The 10,171-nt window shown below is 38.0% G+C and overlaps 1 long non-coding RNA gene across 2 annotated transcripts in view; it reads right to left on the bottom strand.

Annotated features, from left to right (window-relative positions):
* Positions 1-1,913: 1,913 nt before the first annotated feature.
* LOC123646041 overlaps positions 1,914-10,171 on the bottom strand; it is a 36,087-nt gene continuing 27,829 nt past the window's right edge. The window contains exons 1-3 of one of the 2 annotated variants that reach the window (XR_006737768.1): positions 9,226-9,265; positions 8,443-8,579; positions 1,914-2,210 (exon numbers count right to left, since the gene is read on the bottom strand). This is a non-coding gene — a long non-coding RNA (uncharacterized LOC123646041). Of the gene's footprint in view, positions 2,211-8,442; positions 8,580-9,225; positions 9,266-10,171 lie in introns of those variants that run through there. The other variant, XR_006737767.1, reaches the window with a different exon arrangement.

Raw genomic sequence — 10,171 nt, 5'->3', positions numbered from 1 at the left:
GGGAGGCTGAGGCAAGAGGATCGCTTGAGCCCAGGAGTTTGAGATTGCTGTGAGCTGTGATCAAGCTACTGCACTCCAGCCTGGGCAACAGAGCACGACCTTGTCTCCAAAAAACCAAACAAACAAACAAAAGAACCACCTGGAGCTAAAAGAAATAGTTACCACAGTACTGTATTTACAATTATATTTTATGTGAAATAACACAGTCTCTATCTATTTAGCTTCAGATTCATATAATTCTCCCTGCAAATTCGAGCTGAAGTAAAAATCTTCCAAAGCAGCTGAACAGGAAGCTGATAAGCTTACGAGTATGGGGCGCTGGGCTGCTGGTTGATTTGGAAGGGAAAGTACTTGAGTCTGAACAGGAAACTCTGGGCTTCCTAGACCCCCTTCTCCTTGACATCTAGACCACAGTGATTTGACACACGCAGGCTTGAAGGAATACTTTCTGAATTTTTTAATAGCGGGAGATGCCCCCATTATAAACACCAACTATATGGGCTGAGTGCACGTGAACAATTTCAGTGAACAAACCTAACCCAAGGTGAACCACATAGATGATCTAGTGGAGCCACAACTCCTTGAGGGCATAACCACAAAATAGGTTTATTTTTCCAGTGATTGTTAACAAATATTCTCTGTTCATTAAGATCACTTCTTCTGCCAGCTCGTTAGCGAGTGCATGTGATCATACAAATGTTCACTCCTTTCACACCTTTAGAGGAGTTCCTCTTTCCTGCTCCAGCTCCGCAGTGTTGGAGCACAGGGAAAGAGGCAACCCCAGGTGTGATTTCGGGAACTGAGGCTGGTCCTCTCCCTGAAAGCTGTGACTGCTAAGGCCTGGGGCTGGGTGTGAACACAGATGTGCTTCCAGCTTCCTCTTATCTCCTATTTTCATTCTAAAATTCTCAGAGATTGTCTGTATTTATTATAAGCACGACCCTGAAGTGGCAAAAAAAAAAAAAACTAGATTGGGAGGTAAGCCTGACAAATGAAACTGTAACAAAGCCAAGATGACCAGTCCATTCCAAATTGGGCTTAACTACTAAATAAAACCCAAGGACCCCTTTGAGCAATAGGAAGTTAAGTACATTAACTTAAAGCACTTAAGACAGTCATGTGTATTTAAAATATCAAACTAACTTGAAATAGTTTGAAACAACAGTTTACATTCTCAAGTATAGAATGGACAATATGGATGAAAAATAGGAAATAAAAACAACAAAAAATAAGCAGACAATAAACAAGAATATAATGTATGACTGATAAATATAAAACTTTTTTTTCCTTGATGGTTTACTTCCCACCCACTAAACCTAATGGAAAGAAGAAATGTTTTCGGTCCTTCGTGTCTTTATCTGTCTCCCTTGGCACCAACCAACAATAGTACCTGGTGTATAATGGGCTCTCAATAAATAATCACCGAATCAATCAATCGATCAATCAATGATTATAGCCAGATTTTAAAGAGTGTCTGGGCAAGTGATGCAAGTAGTTGGATCAACACAAATTTTCAATGTACCAATTAGATTTTAGCATTGGTTATCTTTGACAAATATTAAATGTTCCCGTTTAGCTCCCACATGTTCCTTTCATCCCTGCATTAGAATACTTATCAGATTGCTGTCATCATTTGTTCACATTTTGTCCGCCCCACTAGACCACCGTGGCTGCTTTTCTCCAGCTTGGTGCGGTGTCTGGCACATGGTGTGCAATAAATATTTGATGAGTGAAGGAACAAATAATAGGTACCTGGAGAGCAAACATTCCAGATGCGTTACTAATTGGGATCTCAGGAATCTCTTCAACTTTTATATTAAAAAAGGACTGTAGGGTAATATCCTTCTCAAGATTTCTCAGGCCCTTTGTACAGGTTTGGTTTATTTTTTCTGTTCTTCAAATGAAGTAAGGAACTCATTTCTTCTGCTGAAGTCCCAGAGATGACCACATGATGGCGCTGGCGCTGCACCATAAACCCAGAAGCAGCTGAGACTGGTGCATCCCTTGGGTTTCCATGTGTCTCCGTCTTTCCTCTCTTCCTGCCCCCCCGTTCTTTGGCTGTTTCCCCTCAGGTCCTCCTTCCCATCCAGTCAAGCCTGATACTTACAACACTTGCCAAGAAGCTGTCAGAACGGAACTGGGGTACTGCCCACCTGAAGCTGGTATTTTCCTTGTTCTCTGACAGGCCAGAGTCTATGGATTCCTCTCATCTAAAAAAATAAAAATTAAAAAATTTAAGAACATTTTGAATGCTATTTAAACTGTGTATTCTTAGTTCAAGATACAGATATTTTTATTTTGCACTTCATTAATTAACCCCTGCAAGTGATATATTCTCCCTAAACAAAATAGCCAACAAAGCAAATTGTGTCCTGGTAAGGTATTAGAACCCCTCAGCTAAGGAAATTGAGATTTAAGGCTTTGCCAGCACATACAAAAGCAGTAGATGATTGCGGAGTGTATGCCACGTGGATACCTACATGTGATGTAGACTGGAAAACTCAGAGAACAATAAGTTACTTGAAGATTACCTCCTTGCTAAGAACTAAAGATGAGTTCGGAAAATAGATAATCGACGTGGTTTTTAAAAATAGAAAGGGGATAATGGTTTTATTAAAGTAGATTTTTCTTTTCTTTTTTTGATTGAGGCAAATATTACATATGATGGAATGCCCCAAGATTTGGGTTTTGTTATCAACAATTTTATTGAGATACGATTTACATTTAACAAAATGTATCCATGTGAATAAGTAGTCCAATGAGTTTTGACAAATGTATCTATACTAATGTAAACACCACCACAATCAAGATATGTACATTTTCCCATGCCCAAGAAAGTTTCCTCATGCCTTCCCAGGCCAATCCCTACCCTCACTGATAGGATTATTACCTGAGAATACTTTTTTTTTTTAAGCTGACTTTGATCTTCACGTAAATGGACTCATATAGTATATATATTCTTTTTGGGTCTGGCTTCTTTTGTTCAATATGTTTTTTATGTTCATCCATGCTACAAAGTGTATTAGCAATATATTCTTTTTTATTGCTGAATAGTATTCAGGTAAATGAATAGAACACAATTTTTTATTCAGTCCCTTCATAGACATTTGAAATGTTTCCAGTTTGGCCTATGATAACTAAAGCTGCTGTGAACATTATTATTCAAGTATTTGTGTGGACATATGCTTTCATTTATTTTTAATAAAGTGGAATTGCTGGGTTATAGGGTAGGTGTATATGTTTAGTATTATAAGAAACTGCCAATGTTTTTCAAAGCGATTGTATTGGTTTCCTAGGACCATAACAAAGTATCACAAACTTGGTGGATTAAAACAGCAGAAATTATTCTCTCAGAGTTCAGGAATCCAGAAAGCCAATATCTAGGTGTCCTCAGAGCCACGCTCCCTCTGAAGGCTCTAGGAAAGAATGCTTTCGTGCCTTTTCCAGCTTCTGGTGGTTGCTGGCAACCTTTGCCATTGCTTGGTTTGTGGCAGCGTAATTCCAATTCATCTGTCTTCACTCGGCCTTATTCCGTGGATCTCTTCTGTGTCTCTGTGTCTCAATTTCCCTCTTCTTATAAGGACACCAGTCATTGAATTTAGGATCCAGTCTAATCCCAGCATGTCCTCATTTTAACTTGATTATATTTCCCAATAATGTCTCATTCTGAAATTCCAGTTGGACGTGAGTTTTGGAGCCATGCTATTTCTCTTAGTACAGGTGTCAAAAAATTTTACAACTTCCACCAATATGTAGGAGAGTTCTAATTCTGCCACATCCTTGCCAATGCTGGGTATTGTCATTTTCAGTTTTAAAATTCTAGATATTGTAATATGTACGTAGTGGTATCTCATTTGGGCTTTAATTTCCTTTTTCTTTTATAGACAGAGTCTAGAACTTCTGGACTCAAGCGATTCTCCTACCTCAGCCTCCTGAGTAACTGGGACTACAAGCACGTGCCACCATGGTTGGCTTGGGCTTTAATTTTCAATTCCCTGATGATTATTAATGTTGAGCATCTTTTCATATACTTTTTGGCCATTTAGGATCTTCCTGTGGAAAGATCTCTTTGTCTTTTGCCCATTTAAAAATTGGGTTGTCTTCCTTTAAATTGATTTATAGGAATTGTTTATATAATCTGGATATAAATCATCTGTCAGGTACATGTATTGGAAATATTTTCTTTCCCAGTCTGAGGCTTTATTTTTCATTTTCTACAATGTCTTTTGATGAGTGGAAGTTTATACAGATAAAGTCCAATTTTTAACATTTTTTTTACATTTAGTGCTTTTTGTGTCCCCTCTGAGAAATCTACCCAAACCTAAAGCTGTAGAGATATTATATTTTCTTCCAGAACTTCTGTAGTTTTAGCCTTTATATTTAAGTCCATGATCCATCCTAAATTAATTTGTGCATATGGTATGAAGTAAGACTCAAAGTTTATTTTTTCCCACAATTTGTCTAGTTGTTCTGGCTCCACTTGCTGAAAAGACTCTTCTTTCTCCATTAAATAGCACTGGCTGAAAATTTGTTGACTGTTTATGTTGTGTTGAAAATTAATTGATGGTACATGTTCTGTTCCAACAATCTATTTGCCTAGTCATGCCACATTGTTCTAATTACTGTAGTTTTATAGTCTTAAAGTCGGATAGTGTGGATCCTCCTACTTTGTTCTTTTGGGGGATAGTTTTGGCTATTATAGCTACTTTTCTTTTCCATGTAAATTTCAAAATTAGTTTTTTTGGTTTCCACCAAAGAAAAGGAAAATAACTGTTTGAAGTTTACTGGGATTGAATTGAACCTATTGTAACTAGGCTTTTTCATAGTTAATTTGTAAAATCCATTTCTTGCTAAGAAAGCCTCATTTTGCTAACCTTATTTAATTTGCTCAAAATTGTCTTATCTTCGAGAAATATGTATACCTCTCTTAAGCCAGATCAGAACTTCTTTTGAAAATCTTGGAAACCATCCAATTTATTTTAAGTGACTCTACCTTGAAAAAAGAAACTTCTTCCCAATAATTTCAGCCTAGGAAAGGATTTTTCTGACTCTAAAAATACATACTTATGATAAGTAAATCCATAACTTCAAAAGTGTTTTGGAAGCTTTTTTAAAAATGCTAATTTCCATTTTATTTAAATGTTAGCTTCTAACTACTTCTCCATAGACTAGGTTTGATAGAAAAATACTGTCTAATTATTTGAATTCAGTATAGTCACATTATTGAAATTTAAAAACAAATTTTTTTTCTTCACATTTCTGTTATTACACTAAACACTTTAATTATATATTCACAATATATATGTACAGAATGTTTGAAAAATAAACCACACAGGAAAAAAAAAAAACCACCTGGCACATTTTACTTTTCAAATGTTTTCAGTCTTAGGTTATTCTCAGTCTTATTTGTGTTTCTTTCCACATGAGACATTTCACTGTTAAGAAAGTAAACACTTGAAAGCAATGTCTTAATTATTGTGATAACCACACACATTTCGTTCAGCTATCTTTGTCCACGGCAGTGAAGTGTGTTGAAGAAAGCAGTTCAGCTTCCCTGCCTTCCCTGATATTACTATCCACTGTGTCCCAACCTCTCCCCAATCGCCAGTGACTGAAACACCTGGATTATAGCATACTGTCTTTTATCTTTCCAAATCCAAAGGGACATGAGCTTAAAAATGAAGAGATTATTGTGTATAGGATCACAATGATTCAAAGAAACCTGCGGCCCTAACTGAATCGTTTCAAAATTAGTTTACATTTTAAAGGTGCCATCTGCTGGGACTGTTAGGGAACCCAAAAATATAGCTTGTATGTCCCTCGCTGACTGAAATATTTGTGATTCCTGTATTCCTTCCATAAGATATATGCCCCTCACCATAATATTTCTGAAATTAGAATACATTGAAAAATACATGCTAAAATTTAAGAGTAATAAATGTTTCTTTCCCCAAATCAGAGAAATGTATAACTGAGAATACTATACTGAAATCAGTACAACAAAGCTTGCAAGACTAGACATGTTTGGGGGAATGAGGCAAAGATTATTTATAAAGAAATTAAATTATTTATGAAAAATCCATAAAATGAATAATTCATATTTACTGAGGATATTTCTGAAAATGTTTAATGATAAGTAGAATTGTTTATGTTATCATATTAATGGACAAAAAAACCCAATAGACAACAAAACATATGTACCGGTTAAGCTCAGACTAAGGCACTGGTTTCCTGATTAAGAATGCAGGATTTAGCAGGCCTGGGTTCAAGTCCTCCCTCTACCCTTTATTTCCTGTGTGATTTGAGAAAGTTAATCATGCTGAACCTCGGTTTCATCAAAAAATACTGAAAATTACAGAAAGCATAGGGATGTAAACATTAAATTAATGTGAAGCAATCCCTGGCGTAGACTACAGCCTCACTAGAAGTATTCATGAGTTTACAGGGAAAATAACTAAAATATAATAAATCAGAAGTTTATTTATGAGAGAAATTTTGTTCTTCTTTATATAGTTTTGCATTCCCTAATTTCTAGAGGTGACATTTTATTCCAATAACCAGGTAAATAAAGTAAAAATTTAAAAAACAGATATAAGTGCTTGTAGGCCAATGGGGCAATTATAGATAAGAAGAGGAAAATAACTGCTAAGAGGTTCTAGTGCAATTCTCAAGAGTCGTAGACCAGCCATCAGAAAGCAGCCCACTCGCAGGCCAATCCATTTGTAAGAAATGCAACGGGCATCATTTAAAGCATGTAGGTAACTGGAAACATCAAGACAGAGTGGCATCACTTTTATAATCCTCTATACAGAGTTTTAAATATATATATATAATTAATACAAACAAGTGATGGGTCTATACTTTGTGCAATGAGAGATGATGATGTTCTTGAATTTTGTATCCCACTGAGAATTGCAGAGCTTGCATTTCCTAACACATGCATACCAACAAGGGAGGTGGGAATAAACCTATTCTTTATGCTAGTAATTACTGTTTTCCTTTACAATTCTATGACAACAAATAATTCTTAATTCATCTCAAAGATGAAAGTAAAACTCATAATAAAGAAATTGTTAGGAAGGTATGGTAAAGCATTACAGTACTAAACTTCATATTATGGCAGTTAGGAAATGCAAAAAGGACCGATTTTAAATATGTAACTTGTCATGTATCTGATAGTTGTAAAACTCCTAACAAAGTAAAGGTCTGTTAAATTTATACATAAAGAATGAAGACAAGGCTGCAATTTGATATACTTAAAACTGCTCCCATGAGGAAATAAGTTTCTTGGGATTAAGACTATATCTTAATACTTCTGTCTCCTCAATGCCAAACAGGTGGTTTATGTATGTGCGGTAGGTATGAATTTGCAACCACATGTATAGGTAACAAGAAATAGCAAACTTTATTTTCTTTAATTAACTTGAATTTGACTCCAAGCACTCATCCTAACAGTCTGTCAGGAAATCCAAACTCAATCCCTACTGGGACTTCCCTTCCTCTGCACCAAGCTTTCGAGTTTGGGTGAGCAGGACACCGGCAGAGACCAAGAACCTGTCTTCTGGATTTGCTGACAGCTGCTGAGATGCTAAAAGTCCAGGCTGTCATGATCATCACTGCTTCTGTGCCGTTCTTGTGGCATGTGAACTTCTGCCCAGGAGAGTAGCCAGAGTCAGGAGGCCACTGTCCCATTCAGGTCCCCTCTGATGTCTTGCTGCCACAGTCCCTCGGGCTAAAAGGAATTGCTTTGGGGATTCCCACTTCTTTTACATTATTTCACCCCTACTTGGGGGATAGAATAAAATTTTATGGTTTAACCATGGAAAGATTACACAACACAAATTATCCTTATCTCTCAATAAATCCCAACTTTTCATTGCCTAGATAAGACCACAAAAGTTCTTTATGGAAGAGCAGAGACTCTTTACTTTTACATGACTATAATAAAATTCTGATGTCTTCTCTACTCCGTGCACCAGCACCCAGATCACCCAGATCAGGCAGGGGAGTGACCCTTGGAACTCCAAGGAAGTCACCTACAGAGAAAAGCAAACAGAAGCATTACACTTAGCTTCCTAAGTATTGCCTCATCTATTCTGATTTCTCTCCTAGTCTCTCTGCCAGGACCAGTTAAATAATTTGCAGAGCCAACCACAAAATGAAAATGTGGTCCTCTTTTTCAAAAATTATTAAGAGTTTCAAGATGGTGATGATAGAGCACTCGACCAAACACCAGACCTCTCTAGGTGTGCCGCCCTGTGTGAGTGCATGGGTCACACACCCCCAGAGCTGGCACTGACCACAGCCCTAGTTCAGGTCCTGGCCTCCTTGGTTATTCGACAGCCTCCTATGATGGGCCTGCCTTAGACTGTCTCCCTTAGAATCACCTTATACATGCCCCCCATGTGCAATGCATCTAAAGCAGACATATGGTTCTCTCACCTCTCTGTTGAAACACTTCAATTACAGGGTGATGGCCAAGTTGTAAACATGGATTTCAAGATACTTCTTGATCTGGCCTCTATCTGAGTGGTCATCTCCGTCTTTTTCCACTTCCTACTCCACACAATATGTTTCACCTGGGTGTTAAAATACTATTTAAGTATCACAGATTGAGTCTTCAAACAACCAGAGAAAGAAGGGATATAATGTCAGACTGCGCTCCCAGCCAGGTCTGAATTTTATTGATTAGTAACAAAGTAACTTAGATGTGCACTCTAAATAGGCATGAAAATTGCACTTTCTGAAAAACCCAGAACCAACAACTTTCAGGAACCGGAGAGGCTAAGGCTCAAGCCAGTTTCTATTAAACAAGGATTCATCTGGTCACTTGAATTTCTTACTCCCCCTCCTGAGACATGGTGTGTGATTGGATTCAGGCAGTTTGCACAATGCAGTGGATCAGCTAATTGCCCCTCTGCCTACTATAAGCACAATTGACTACATTGGTTGGAAAACCAACCCAGGGAATAGGCTATGAAATTGGTATTGAAGCTTTGGCAGCACACGGACTGATCAGGATATTAAATGCAAAGCTAAAACACAAAGCACAGCTTGTTCGATTTGGTTTGGTTTTTTTTAACAGTAATTTCTAGTGGCGGAGACAGATGTTTCTTGAAGTGGCAAGAGATTTGCAAAGCAGAATGTTCTACCACTTACTGTAATTGCTTTATTAATATTGTATGTGTTTATGGCTTCTATCTACCGGATTGTGGTACCTCTTACTTTAAATGACTTTGGGTTTCCTGATGACTGGCAGTTAATCTTGACTTCAGAGATGTTTTGAGTTGCATACCCAGCTTTGCTCCTGCATAGTGAATTATTTCATATGAAGCTGCATGCTTGTTTGCTTTCATTATACTTAGAAGCCCTCAGGGGGCACTGGAACACCATCAGAGACAGTGGTCCTATATATGCAAAGGAACCTATAGGTACCTGAGAAATAAACACTGAGTTACACACCCTGCAACAGAAAGGACCCATTTTATTACTAGCCAGCTCTCAGGCGCAATGTCAGCTACAGTGTCATGAGAAGGATGTAAAAGATCCTAATCCAGCATCTTAAAAACACTGGATCCATTTGGGGGAGTCAAGTGTGCAACAGACATAGCCTAAAATAACCTCTCCTTTGGTCTTGGTTTATCTTACTTTGAAAAGTACCCACCATATTGTAATTCACTTCCAGTGTGTTACTAAAAAGAAGGAAGAAGGGACTAGTAAGGAAATAAATCAAAGGAAAGTTAAATTTGGAGGAGTGGAGATTTTCTGAAGAGGTTTGCTAGTGTGCCCAGTGGCTTCGTATTTCCTTCCTTCTCTTTCCAGGCTGACCAAAGTGGCGGTTCGCTTCCCCCAACAAGCCCCTCTGTAGTGTGCCTGCTGGCTGGGTTCTCCTGGATGGGGAGGAGGAAAGGGCTTCTTTGGGGGAGTCACAGTCTGGCTTCTGTGGTTACCATCATTATTGTTGTAATTTGCTTCAGGACTGCCCTAATGACAGACTGTAGGTTGAGTGCGGCCCCATCTAGCCACAGGCCATATGCGATATGTGGAAAAGGCAGCAAAGTCTCCCAAAAGATTCTGATCCCCAATCATTTTCTGAAAACTGCTGGGACTTCCTCCTGAAACTAACGACAGCGGAAGGCTGAACTGTGCATTATGTAGTGAATGCCCTGCA

The sequence above is a fragment of the Lemur catta genome, chromosome 10 (genome assembly GCF_020740605.2).
Source record: "Lemur catta isolate mLemCat1 chromosome 10, mLemCat1.pri, whole genome shotgun sequence".
Taxonomy (NCBI): Eukaryota; Metazoa; Chordata; class Mammalia; order Primates; family Lemuridae; genus Lemur; species Lemur catta.
Note: the sequence above shows the minus strand (reverse complement) of the source record. Positions and strands in the feature narration are given on the sequence as shown.